This window comes from Lontra canadensis, unplaced genomic scaffold (assembly GCF_010015895.1).
Source record: "Lontra canadensis isolate GAN:19392208 unplaced genomic scaffold, GSC_riverotter_1.0 scaffold209, whole genome shotgun sequence".
Classification (NCBI taxonomy): domain Eukaryota; kingdom Metazoa; phylum Chordata; class Mammalia; order Carnivora; family Mustelidae; genus Lontra; species Lontra canadensis.
The window spans coordinates 1,064,208-1,077,998 of record NW_022631203.1 but is presented as its reverse complement, the minus strand read 5'-3'; positions in this window follow the sequence as shown (position 1 = coordinate 1,077,998).

Here is a 13,791-nt window from a genome sequence, read left to right as displayed (position 1 = left end):
GTGAGGTGATAACCATTAGGAAATCCTTTTATTTTGTAATCAAAACTTGAAATAGTTCTTGAATGGTGGATAAGAGAGGACTGAAAGCACTGTCTTAAAGGGGAAGAATAGGCAAAAGCAGGAAAGCATAGATATATATGATATAAGGAAATCCATGATAAACTCAGCCTAGCAAACAGCATATATGAAGACCAGTGGGGAAATAGGATAGACTGATAATAAAAGTCTTTGAAGATAGGCAGAGAACTTCGATTTTATCAAAAGCCACTGAAGACCCTAGAGCAGGGTACCTAAACCCTTTACAGTCATCTACAAAGCAGCTTGAGGGATTTTTTTTAAGAAAAGTCAAATCATGCCCAGATCCAGACTGTCCAATGGCTTACATTCACATATATATTACATAAAATGCAAATTTCTTACCATAGTGTCAAGGTCCTAACTGATCCGGTCTTTGCCATCCTTATGTCCTCAACTCCTGGCACTCTGCAGTTAACTCACTTTCAAATCACATGGGCCTTCTCTCCATTTCTCAAACAAATTAATCTCATGACCACATGGGGACCCTCATACAGTTGTTCAGTTTGATCTTTATATGACTTTAGTTCATTTGATTAACATTTCTACTCAAATGTAACTTCTTTAAAAGTAACCTCTTTGAAATTTTAAAGAAGTTACACTGTAACCCTATTCTAAATTGTGATCTTCTCAACACTTCATCTACCTCCCTTTCCTGTTTTATTTTTCATAGCATTTACTACTATCTAACATACTCTATATTTTTAGTTATTATTATTTAGCAAATATAAGCTCCATAAGGGCAGGATTTTTTGTCTTACTTATTTTTATATTCCTGGCATCTAGAAGAGTCCTGGATATAAGGTGGACAAATCAGTATTTGTTGAATGAATGACTGAAAGCAAATTTTTCAAGTGATTTGTTAGTCATCAATTTGCAGGTTGAATCAGATTGGGGATAGGCTGAAGAAAGAAAGATAAGTTAGACAGTCACAGTGGCAATATAGCTTCTAGATTACTTGGGGCTAGATCAGCGCATCAAGAGCAGTAATAAAGAGATATTATTAAATTTCAAAGAAGGAATGATTAGGATGAAAAAGGAGGATTCAGAGATGGCCTACCTATGATAGAATAACATATTCATTAAGTACTTACAGCACAGATTTTTAAACTTATTTTTTAAGTAAGCTCCACACCCAGCATGGACTCCAATGCAAAGCCTGAACTCACAACCCTGAGATCAATATCTGAGCTGAAATCAACAGTTGGAGGCTTTACTGACTGAGCCAACCAGGCACCCCAGTATCTACTGCATATCCTGAACTGAAGTGATTTGAGAGAAAGAGAAACCAGGATCTCTACCCTTAAAGAATTTATTGTCCGACTGACAAGAGAAAACAAATATGAAACCAGAGTACAAAAAGAGGTAATTAAATTCATCCAGTTGCTCATTCTTCTTTTCCCTTCACACTCTATATCCAAGCCATCCATGAATCCTATAGGTTGTACCTTCAAAATACATCCAAAATCTAAGCACTCCTTACTTCTCCCATTACTGCTACAATAGTCAAAGACACTATCATTTCTAGTTTGAGCCACTGCAAAATCATCTTACATGGTTTGGTTTTGTCTACTACTATTTTCTTTAATACTTTCTCTTAGCAACTGTCAAAATATTCTTTATAAAGTTGAATAGGATCATATTACTCCCCAGCTTAAAGCCCTCCAAATGCTTCCCAGCACATTAACAATAAAATCCAAAATCCTTGTTGTGGTATTTCCTACCATTTCTTTCTGCCATGGTTCACTATGCTACACTGGCCTTTTTTCTTTCCATCTCTCTTTCTTTTTGAAAATCCTGTTCCTTCTTTGGAGATTTTGCTCTTGCTATGCCTTCTTAGAAAACTCTTCTCCCAGATCATCCCATAACATACTACTTCACTCAGGTGGCCAGCTAAAATTTACCTCCTCAGATATGTCTTTATGGACCAATGTATTTAAAATAGCATCTCCAAATCACACTACATCCTCTGTCCTCTTGCTGTGCATTAGTCTGCTCAAATCACTGTAGGAAATCACATAATTTGCTTATTTATTTTGCCTTTCCTGAGGTTAGGATTTTATCTCTCTTATTTACTGTTCTATCCCCACCTGGTATGAAACTTTGTTGAATGAATGAGTGTAGAAAAGGATAGATTGTGTGGTATAAGCTAGAGTAATTGGTATTCAGAAGTCTGAGATGTTGCTAGTACCATGTCATAGGAATCCATCCCTGTTCTGCACACAGTGTATCAATTAAAGCCATGTTCATTGAATTTGTGGATGAAAGCAATCTGAGAGGAATAATTAAAATATGGATATTAATAAGATTTCAAGAATCTCAAAAGACTCAAAATTCAAATGCAGCAAGATCAAATCGGAGAGGGCTTAACAGTTAAGCTTTACTTTTAGGTCTACAAAAATCAACTGTACAAGTACAGAATGGGCAATAAACACTTAAGGTGGGAAAATTTTATTTATAAAATTATAAATTCAGTATGAGCTAGAATACCACAGCTGTTAAGAAAGATAATTGAGGGGACACCTAGGTGGCTCAGTCAGTTAAGCGTCTGCCTTCAGCTCAGGTCATGATCTCAGGGATCTCAGGGATCATGATCTCTGAGATCAAGCCCCACATTGGGCTCCCTACTCAGTGGGAAGCCAGCTTCTTACTCTCCCTCTGCCACTCCCCCTGCTTGTGTTCACTTGCTCCCTCTCTCACTATCAAGTGAATATATAAAATCTAAAAGAAAGAAAGAAAGAAAGAAAGAAAGAAAGAAAGAAAGAAAGAAAGAAAGAAAGAAAATCGAGAATTAAACTACATTAAGAAAAAGTTAGCATCAGGGCGCCTGCGTGGTTCAGTCAGTTAAGCATCTGCCTTCCACTTAGGTCATGATCCCAGAGTCCTGGGATCGAGTTCCACATCGAGTTCTCCTCTGAATGCTTCTCCCTCGGCCTCTGCCTGTTGCTCCCCCTGCTTGTGCCCTCACTCTGACAAATAAATAAATAAAGTTTTATTAAAAAAGAGAAAACGTTAGCATCTAAAGCAAGAAAGTTAAGAGTCCTACAATTCTAGACCCTGATCAGACAAAATCTGCTTTGTTCAGTTGATTGTCTTATTTTTTAAAAAAATCATGAATGAACACTATTTCAAAAACTAATGATGTACTGTATATTGGCTAACTGAACATAATTAAAAAAAAAACATAAATGGGGGTACCTGGGCAGCTCAGTCAGTTAAGTGTCTGACTCTTGATTTCAGTTCAGGCCATGATCTTAGGGTCCTGAGATTGGACCCTACATGGGGCTCCACACTCAGCATGAGTCTGCTTGGGATTCTTTCTCCCTCTGTCCCTCCCCAGCACTTTCATTCTAAATGAATGAATGAATGAATACATAAATAAAACCTTTTAAAAATTTAATAAATGGTTGCACCTAGAGAAGAGAGACCAGGAATGATGAAGCATCTTAAAAATATACGCTATGAGGCAAGACTCCAAGAAGTGAGGATGGTTAGTTTAAATCAGGGAAGATCTGGAGAAAATATAACTACCATCAAATATTTGAAAGACTACCAGGACAAAGAAAGACAGACTTATTGTGTGGTTCTCAAAAAGGCAAAACCAAAGCCAAAAACGAGAACTGACAGGGAGACAAATTTCAGCTTAACATTCAAGTGTTCAAAAATGACAAGAGCTGTTCTGTAAAGTCAAAAGACCTCAAATCATTAGGAATGTTCAAGCATAGTGACCATCAGCTTGGAGCAAGGTCTTAGCCATGTTGAGTGAGTGCTAAAATCCATTCCAACAGGAACTTTACTAATCTTTGGATTATGTCAGATAGGAATTGGTCCCGAATATGCCTTGAAAGTAGAAAAGGGTTTGGTCTTTTAGAATTTGTTTTTGTTGAGCCAAATGGGAGGGATGTTCTAGGTTGGGGTGCCACTAATAAAACAGAAAAAAATTACTGCTCTCAGATTCTTCAGTAGTTAGAATCAAAATAAAACATTTTCGCAGTGCATTTTGGGTCAGTGTTGGGCTGCATACACCAAAGAAAATGTTTTCAACTTTTATTTTTCCTATTTAAACTTTCCCTATTAATAAGCAATTCATTTCCAGTCTATCTTAATCAAGACATCACTTACTAAAATATGTGAAGCCTGCTTTTATAAGCCCAGAACACAACTATTAACAATATGGCTTGCTAGGATTTAAAAAGGTTTTCAAAAACTAACTTCTAAGCTACTGAAAATTAGGTTGATTTTCCTGATCTTCACTAATTAGAGGCTCAAAGTTTTGTTTGTTGATTATTGAGTCTCTTCTCTTTCACTTTTTTGCTGTCCAACTTTCAGACATTTTGCAGCTTACTGATATCTCCAATCAAATTTTTATACCAAAAATTAATCCGAAAGTTAAAATTATGTGTTGTTCTTTTAAATGTTTATGATCCAAAGTAGAACAAATTTAGAATGAGAATGCAGTGTTAAATTTATACATTTTCAATAGATTTCAATTATCCATCACAGTCATGTTCTTGTATTCTGGTTATTTGAAGAGATGCCAGTTGAAGAAACTTCTCTCAGTTTACTGTGGGCCAGGTTAGAGTAAAATCAAGAAGAAAAACATACTGTATATATATATATATACACATATGTGTATATATATATATATATATATATATATATATATATATATACCACACCTTCTTTATCTAGGCCTCAGTGAATGGATGAATGGATATTTGGGCTTTTTCCATAATTTAGCTATTGTTGATAATGTTGCTATAAACATCAGTGTGCATGTACCCCTTTGAATTAGTACTGAATTAGTATTTTTGTATTCTTTAGATAAATAACTAGTAATGATTCTGTAAATAACCTCTACAGAATACTATATTTCTACTTTGTATTTTAGTTATTAATGGACTTCATTTTATAGAAAATATATTTAATGAAACTTGTTCACCTAGTAAATTTGAAAAATAAAACTGATTTTGAAGTTGCCCTGTGGTTTTTGAGATGTAAGCCATTACTAATATTCCTGTTTGTTTCTACTTAAACTAAGCATGTTTTCATCATCTGGAAATTTGTTAGAAATCTAAATCTGAGGGCCCCACTCACAGATTCAGAAACTCAGAGAGTAAGATCCAGCAACCACTGTTTTAGCAAGCTCTCTAGGGAATTCTTGTGTATGATAAAGATTGAGATCCAATGTATTAAGTTGTAAATATGAGAGGGAATATTAGAGGCATTCATTCCACAAACTTCTTTTTAACTCCTTATGTGAAGCTCTATCTAATTTACTAAAACATGATTTTTGTCCTCAAAATACTTACAATCTAATACAGTAGTCAAAGACTTAAAGGGAAATGCAAAATAGTGAAGTAGAGATGGAATGTGTCAGGGATTATGAGTGGTTCCAGGAATACTAAAGCTATAAGTATAAGTGATTTTTGTATAATGGAGCTCTATTTCTCACATATCAAAAGCTATATTTCTCATATGGCTCCAGATGTTTTTCCCTTTAGTCACGCTACTAATGCCAGGATAAAGCAAAATACCAGAGCCTCGGTTATTCTAACCTGGCAGTTGTGCAATGGCAAACTGCTAAAAAAAAAAAAAAAAGAAAAGAAAGAAAGAAACACTGTATACATCCAGGAAAAAGTCCAATTATAAATATCTCTCTTGAGTGCAATAAAAAAGTGCAATAAAGTTGATTCTGGTTTTTCTAATTCCATATTGAAATATATTTGTACATTTTGCCAGATATTTAGGGGACCTACCTATTTACATTGATTAACTTCTGGAAGCAGCTTGAACTCTATGGATTAAAAAAGAGACTACTAGGTCAAGGTTAAACTGTCTTCTTTAAATTTTAAAGTTGTGCTCAGCCATTCAGGGGGTTTAGGGATAACTTCTGCTAATATTACAAAGCCATGGATTCTTTCCCCAGAAACATGCACATATACATTTCCTATAGATTATTAATGAACTTTGCTGGAGTGAGTATATTCTAGGAAATAACTCTTCTGTTATATTTTCAACATGACCCCCAAAATTATCTGTTTGGTCGCAAGAGTGCTAGTAGTAGTCCAGAGAAATTGTCTGGAAAGAGATTACTTAGTTATTTAGTACTATGACGTATGGGCCATTCCAGAATGCCTCAAACCAGTATCCTCTGCAAGTTTTCACTACCAATCCACACATATATATCAACCAGACATCAATAATTTGATCTTAAACCTCATTTATCTAAAAGATCTGAGGCTTTGAAAGGACCAGTAGTCCTCAGGTCAAATCAAAGGAGATACCTTGAGAATACCTTTGTCCAAGTAAGCAAGATGTATCTGAAGAAGTACCCAGATACATTCTTTGTATCTGTGTTATCAAAGAAAACAGCAAAAAAGCATAATTATTCTAAACCAGTATTTGGGTTCTAGGAAGAATAGGGGGAGGAAAGGCAAAGAAGAGTACTTAAAATTTCAGAGTCATTTGACAAATTTTTGAAAAACCACTAAAATGATTGAAATGGCTATTTTTGAAGAAATTTAATGAGGGAAAACTATCACATTTTTAACATCATTTTGACATCAGTTCTTATGAATGAGGAAAGTAAAGTAAAAGGAAGCAAAGTGAATTACCTAACATCGATGTATCAGTAATTTATTAAATTATATAATTTTGACTAAATAGAGTTTCTGATTATTTGAAAGTTACTATTAACAATCGTGTCATTTTAAGACCTAGATAATGGATGTAAGTGGAAGAGCTAAGTTTTGCCAGGCAACTTAATGGATTCAGGATCCAGACCTAAGTCAAGATAGAAATGATGATCTGAAAATGTAAGTGTGAAGAGAACAAAGTAAGTGTCTATAGAATTTCCACCAGTCAGAACAGACAGTGTAGCCAAAATTATACCTAGTCAGGGAAAACATAAAAACACATGTAGCAGGTTGTCTGGTGGCTCAGTCACTTAATTTTCCAACTCTTGATTTCAGATCAGATCATGATCTCAGAGTCATGAGATTGAGCTTTGAGTTGACTCCACACACTGGGTGTGGTTCCTGCATAGGAATCTCTCTCTCGCTCTCACTCTCACTCTCCCTTTGCCCCTCCCCCCACAAAAAAAAGACATGTAGCAAAAGTCACAGAAGGCAAGATTCTGAATTCAGAGATGAAACACTGGGCCACAGAAATCAAGAACTAAAGAGAAGAAGCATCTGAAATAAATCAGAGTACTGGGAAAAGAGCATTAAGGTCTAAATTGGTAACCAAAAACTTGGGCAGATTCAAATACAACATGTGTCTGATAGCAATTTGTATGTCTTCATTGGAGAAGTGTCTGTTCATATCTTCTGCCCATTTTTTTATATGATTGTCTGTTTTGTGTGTGTTGAGTTTGAGGAGTTCTTTATAGATCCTGGATATCAACCTTTTGTATGCACTAGCCATCAGGGTGATTCATATTAAAACCACATTGAGATATCACCTTACACCAGTTAGAATGGCCAAAATTAGCAAGACAGGAAACAACATGTGTTGGAGAGGATGTGGAGAAAGGGAAACCCTCTTACACTGTTGGTGGGAATGCAAATTGGTGCAGCCACTTTGGAAAACAGTGTGGAGATTCCTCAAGAAATTAAAAATAGAGCTTCCCTATGACCCTGCAATTGCACTACTGGGTATTTACCACAACGATACAGATGTAGTGAAAAGAAGGGCCATCTGTACCCCAATGTTTATAGCAGCAATGACCACGGTTGCCGAACTGTGAAAAGAACCAAGATGCCCTTCAACGGACAAATGGATAAGGAAGATGTGGTCCATATACACTATGGAGTATTATGTCTCCTTCAGAAAGGATGAATACCCAACTTTTGTAGCAACATGGACGGGACTGGAAGAGATTATGCTGAGTGAAATAAGTCAAGCAGAGAGAGTCAATTATCATATGGTTTCACTTATTTGTGGAGCATAACAAATAGCATGGAGGACAAGGGGAGATGGAGAGAAGAAGGGAGTTGAAGGAAATTGGAAGGGGAGGTGAACCATGAGAGACTATGAACTCGGAAAAACAATCTGAGGGTTTTGAAGGGGCAGGGGGTGGGAGGTTGGAGGAACCAGGTGGTGGGTATTAGAAAGGGCACGGATTGCATGGAGCACTGGGTGTGGTACAAAAACAATGAATACTGTTACACTGAAAAGAAATAAAAAAATTCAAATACAAAAGTCAAGATAAAAAGAAACCAGCCAAAGACCAAACAAGATAAACTCAGGTCAGGCCAGTTTGATTTATTTAACAATCAAGATAGTGAGTGGTCAGGGGTCAATGCAAATCAAGGAACAGCAGCCATAGAAGCATAAAGCACCAAGGACATGAAAGTAAAAGTACACATACACTTAACCATATTCCTTTTTTAAAAAAATTTTTTAAAGCTTTTTAGTTAAATTACACTTAGTGAAGGGAGGAGGGAAGATAGTGGAAGATTAGGGAACTGTCCTTTCATCTGGTCCCTTGAAATCAGCTAGATATTTATCAAATCATCCTGAACACTTGTGAATTCAACCTGAGATCTAAGAAAAGAATTGCTGAAATTCTACAAATAGAAAAGCGACCACTTTCTGCAAGGTAGGAGGTGCAGAGAAGTGAATCTGAGGGGATATATCAGAAAATAAACTGTGGGGATTTTGGGGGCCAATTCCACGTTAAAACCTGTTTAACCCCTAGGGCCTGCCTGGGCCTACTTAGCCACAGTGACTCCATGTTGCCTAGGTAGACATTTTGTTGTTTAATAAATACCTCAGCAGTTACTGATATCAGTTCCAGGTAACTGTTACTAAAACACACACCTAAAACAAGGCCATTTTGTTTAATAAACACCTCAACAGTTATTGATATCGGTTCCAGGTAACTGTTACTAAAACACACACCTAAAACAAGGCCAGACAGGTGGAAACATCCAATCAGCCAAAGCCACATATGTAGAGGTCTGCGGTTGTGCCCTATAAAACTAGCCTGTAAGACCAAGGGGTCGTTGCCCTCTTTGGAGGCGGCCCTGACCAGTCGGTCTGGTTCCTGATGCTTGGCATAGAATAAAGCTTTCATAACTTTCACTTTGTCTCAGCCTCGTTCCCCTGGCCTGTCAGTCTAACTTCTAAGGCTTGGCATAGAATAAGGCTTTGCATAACTTTCACGTTGTCTCAGTCTCGTTCCTTTGATAACAGACCCAATGGGGGAGAGGGAGCCTCCATAAGAGAGCTACTAGAAAGTCCTATAGCAGCAGGGCACAAAATCAGAATTTTTACAACTCTGCTCTGGTAAGGGACCTCCTTGCCTGAAAGGTGCTCAGGTGGCAAACCTGGCAAAATCGTAGATGGGACAATAGGGTCTCAGGCTCCCAGGGGTCACAGAAAGAATAAGGGTGTCTGAGTACAGCAGGGTCCCCCATGCATAGGATCAGGGAAGCCAGCTAAAATCAGTGAGCACAGGAGTGGTCTCTCACCTCACTGTTGCCATATATCATGAACTACGGCATGGCAGGATTAGGTAACCACTCCTGGAGCAGGGACACAGCAAGTGGCAGAACGCTGGCAAGAACACCTCCTCTTTCCCCCAGAGGAATGGGTGAGGGTGCAAACCAAAGGATTTTCACAGCGTGCAAACCAAAGGAATTTCACACACAGATGTGATTGATTTTCCCCCAGGGTGCACTGAAGAGTGGGGGGCTTCCATCATTCAGCTCTGGAGCTGGAGATGGAGCACCGCCATTTTTATTTACTTATTTTTCATCCTCTAAAGTGGCATGGAAAGCCTTCAGGGAACAAAAACCACATAGAACAGCCCAAGCAGCTTACACTGAGCCTGGCCCCCTGGGAAAGGGTGGTGCAACCTCGCCCAGGCAAAGACACCTGAGAATCAGTGCAACAGGCCTCTCCTCCAGAAGACCAACATGAATATCAAGCTAATTCCAAGTTTATGGATCACACAAAATTGAAAAATTTCTGTGCTAGGGGAAAATTATACATAGAATTCCAGGTTTTTTGTCTCATGAATCTTTAGTCTTTCAGTTCAAAGTTTTCTTTTTCCTTTTTTTTCCTTTGCAACTAGTTTCTTATTTTATCAACTCTTTAAGTCTTTTTTAATTTACATTTTATAGATATATTCTTCATTTTTCGCTTCCTTTCACTATATTCAATTTGATTTTTGGATATATGGAGGTTTTTATTTCTCTACAATTTTGGAAACTAGTGTCTTCTTAAAAACAGATCAAAATGCACCTGGAACAAAGTGGGTCACCAAGTTTTGTCCACCTGTTAGATTATATTCCTTTTTCCCCCATTTCTATTTATTTTTTTGGTTTCTGATCTCTTCGGATTTACCTAGTATATATTGCCCTGGTGTCACAGTTGATATTTTTTATTTTGTTCTCTTGTTCATCTATTCTTCTCTGGACAAAATGACTAGAAGGAGAAATTCACAGCAAAAGGAGTAACCAGAGGTAATACCCCCAAAGATTTAATCCATATGCATATAAGTAAGATGTCAGACCTAGAATTCAGAATAATGATTATAAAGATACTAGGTGAGCTTGAGAAAAAGCATAAAAGTCACTGAAGAATCCCTTAGTGCAGAAATAAAAGAATGAAAATCTAATCAGGCTAAAATAAAAAAATGCTTTAACTAAGATGCAGTCTAAAATGGACACTCATAAAAATAGGATAAATGAAGCAGAAGACAGAGTTAGTGACACAGAAGACAAAATTTTGTAAAGGAAGGAATCTGAGGAAAAGAGAGGAAAACAACTACTGGATCATTAGAAAGGCTTCAAGAAATCAGTGATACCATAAAGTGAAACAATAGTAGAATTAATCAGGATCCAGATGAAGAAGAGAGAGGGACAGAAGGTATATTTGAACAAGTCATAGCTGAATACTTCCCTAATCTGGGAAAGGGAACAGAGGATCAAGTCCAGAAGGCACAGAGAATCCCCCATCAAAATCAATAAAAATAGATCAATACCCCGACAACTAATAGTGAAGCTTAACAACCTCAGAAATAAAAGGAAATGCTGAAAGATGCACAAAACAAGAGGTCCTTAACCTACAAAGTTAGAAATATTAGACTGGCAGCACTCCTATCCACCAAGACCTGGCAGGACAGAAAGGGCTGGCATGAAATATTCAGGGTACTAAATGAGGAAAACATGCAGCCAAGAATACTTTATCCAGCAAGGCTGACATTCAGAATGGAAAGAGAGATAAGGAGCTTCCAGGACAGACAGAAAGTAAAAGACTTTGTCATCACTAAACCAGCACTGAAAGAAATATTAAAAGGGATCCTGTAAGCAAAGAGAGAGTCCAAGAGTAACGTAGACCAGAAAGAAACAGAGACAATCTATAAAAACTGTAACTTTACAGGTAATGCAATGGCACAAAATTCATATCTTTCAATAGTTACTCTGAATGTAAATGGACTACCTGCTCCAATCAGACACAGGGTTTCAGATTGAATAAAAAAGCAAGAACCATTGACATGCTGTCTAGAAGAGACTCATTTTAGACCTAAGGACACATCCAGATTGAATGTGAGGGGATGCAGAACCATTTATCATGCTAATGGACATCAAAACAAAGTGGGGGTAGCAATCCTCATACCAACAAATTAGATATCATTTTATTTTATTAAAGATTTTATTTTTTTATTTGAGAGAGAGAGAGAATGAAAGAGTGAGAGCATGAGAAGGGGAGGGTCAGAGGGAGAACCAGACTCCCTGCCGAGCAGGGAGCCAGATGCAGGACTCAATCCTGGGACTCCAGGATCATGACCTGAGTCGAAGATAGTCATTTAATCAACTGAGCCACCCAGGCACTCTGACAAATTAGATTTTAAACTGAAGAATGTAGTAAGGGATGAAAAGGGACAGTATATCATGCTTAAAGGGACTACCCAACAAGAATATTTAGCAATTATAAATATTTATGTTCCTAATGTGGAGTAGCCAATTATAAAAACCAATTAATAATACAATTAAAGGAACACATCGATATTAATGCAGTAATATTAGGGAACTTTAACACCCCACTCACAGGAATAGACAGATCATCTAAGCAGAAGATCAACATGGAAACAAGGGCTCAAATGAATGACACACTGAACCAGATGGATTTCACAGATATATACAGAGCATTCCATCCCAAACAAAAGAATACACATTCTTCTTGAGTACATGGAAGATTCTTCAGGATAGATCACATACTAGGTCACAAATCAGGTATCAACTGGTACCAAAAGATTGGGATTACTCCCAATATTTTCAGACCACAATGCTTGGAAACTTGAACTGAACTACAAGAGGAAATTTGAAAGAACTTAAATACTTGGAGGTTAAGAACATCCTGTTAAAAAATAAATGGGTCAAAAAAAAATAAATGGGTCAACCAGGAAATTAAAGAATTAATAAAATTCATGGAAACAAAAGACAATGAAAACACCTGTTCAAAAACTTTGGGATGTAGCAAAGGTGGCCCTAAGAGGGAATTACACAGCAATACAAGCCTTTCTCAAGAAAGAAGAAATGTATCAAATACACAACCTAACCCTACACTTAATGGAGTTGGAAAGATAACAGTCAATAAAGCCAATCCAATCAGGAGATGAGAAATAATGAAGGTCAGAGCAGAAATCAATGAAATAAAAAACAAAAGAAAAATAGAACAAATCAATGAAACTAGGACCTGATTCTTTGAATGAATTAAAAGATTGATAAACCCCTACTCAGACTTATCAAAAAGAAAAAAGACCAATTTAATAAAATCATTAATGAAAGAGGTGAGACCATGCCAACACTGAGGAAATACAAGCAATTATAAGAACATATTATGAGTAACTATATGCCAACAAGTTAGGCAATCTGGAAGAAATGGATGCATTCCTAGACACATATAAACTACCAAAACTGAACCAGGAGGACATAGAAAACCTGAAGAGACCCATAACTAGCAAGAAAATTGAAGTAGTCATCAAAAAATCTCCCAACAAAGAACCCAGGGCCAGATGGATTCCCAGGGGAATTCTATCAAATATTTAAAGAACTAACACCTACTCTTCTGAAGCTGTTTCAAAAAACAGAAATGGAAGCAAGACTTCCAAACTTATATTCTATGAGGCCAGTATTACCTTGATCCCAAACAAGACAAAGACCCCATCAAAAGGAATTATATACTGATAACCCTGATGAACATAGATGCCAAAATTCTCACTAAGATACTAGCCAATAAAATGCAACAATACATTAAAAGAATTATTCTCCAGGTCCAAGTGGGATTTACTCCTGGGCTGCAAGCATGGTTCAACATTTGCAAATCAATCAACATGATACATCACATTAACAAAAGAAAGGACAAGAATCATATGATCTTCTCAACTGATGCAGAAAAAGCATTTGACAAAATACAGCATCCTTTCTTGATTAAAACTCTCAACAGTGTAGGGATAGAGGGAATATACGTCAAAATCATAAAAGCCATATATGAAAAGCCCATAGCAAATATTATTCTCAATCGGGAAAAACTAAGAACTTTTACCCCTAAGGTCAAGAACATGACAGGGATGCCCACTCTCAACATTGATTTTCAACATAATATTAGAAGTTCTAGCCTTGATCAGAAAACAAGAAATAAAAGGCATTCAAATTGGCAAAGAAGAACTCAAACTCTTTCTTCACAAATGACATGATACGT